At 41.5% G+C, this 1,101-nt stretch overlaps 1 non-coding gene across 1 annotated transcript; it reads right to left on the bottom strand.

The window, feature by feature from the left end:
* Nucleotides 1-781: 781 nt before the first annotated feature.
* LOC123631246 lies at nt 782-843 on the bottom strand. Its single transcript, XR_006733091.1, has one exon. It is a non-coding gene; the product is annotated as a U7 small nuclear RNA (small nuclear RNA).
* Nucleotides 844-1,101: the final 258 nt, after the last annotated feature.

A 1,101-nucleotide genomic window follows, 5' to 3' on the forward strand; every position in this document is an offset into this window, starting at 1 on the left:
ATAACCATGTGTGGTACCCACTTGAGCCCACTGCACCTCCTGCTTTCATGAGTTGTCTTTCCACTGGGTTTCTTGGAATTGAACTCCCTCCTTTCGGCTGAGCTCTGACTTTACTTGGGATCTGGTTTTACATAGGCCTAAAGGACATTGTCCTGTGGGGAGTGTACTCTTTAGGATTATAAGGCTTATAAGGGGCCTTCATGTTCTTTCTGGTGAGCATTCTTTTGGTTTCACTTTTGTTTTGGTTGTTTGTGAACAAAATTTAAACTGGTACCACATAGACTTCTCTGTTTCTGAACATCCGTTGAGAGCAAAATAACATTGCAAAGGTGGACATGAGTGTCCAGTTAAGAGCCACTAGGGTGGTCACCACCATTTTATGAGAGACTCTGGGGTCCACAGATCAAGCCTCATATGTGAGGATAAACTGGTCACAGACAGGCAAGATAACCCCTAGGGTGTCCGCCAGTCTCAAGAAAATTTTCATGCAACAGGGAAACCTTGGTCATGGGTTCAACAATGAGGACAGTCCACCAAGTAAAATAAATATCCCGTGCAAGGCACATTTATAAAAACAAAACACTTTGCCCACCAACCCTAACCTCCTTACACTACTTACAGCGTTTTCTCTTTGCTCTCAAGAGATTAATAAGAAACAGGATGGTATCCCCAATTTTAAGGCATGCCAGGACTACCTTCCTTCAGGAACTCCAGGCAGCTGCATGTTTAAACATATGGCCCACTCTAGTGCATTTTTTAAGTTAAATTAAATTTAATTTTTATGGGTCTTCCAGTGAGGACCGGAAAACCTGCTAGACAAATTCTAAAAGAGCTGTAACACTGCCCTAGTGCATTTTTAAACTGATGGGCAAATTACACCAAAGATAATTTCGAGCTCCAGAGGCCATTTTTAGGATCATTCCTAACTCCTCAAGCTTGTATTCCTTAGAAATAAATAATAAGACCACAGATATAGGGTCATATAGTCCAAATAGGATGCATATTTCAATATGCATCTCATGGCTTCAAAACACGCTCAGAACTCAAAAATTGCCATGTTGTAAAATACTGTCTCAAGGCTAGTCGAGGCTCTTTCCTCTC

The sequence above is a fragment of the Lemur catta genome, chromosome 1 (assembly GCF_020740605.2).
Source record: "Lemur catta isolate mLemCat1 chromosome 1, mLemCat1.pri, whole genome shotgun sequence".
Classification (NCBI taxonomy): domain Eukaryota; kingdom Metazoa; phylum Chordata; class Mammalia; order Primates; family Lemuridae; genus Lemur; species Lemur catta.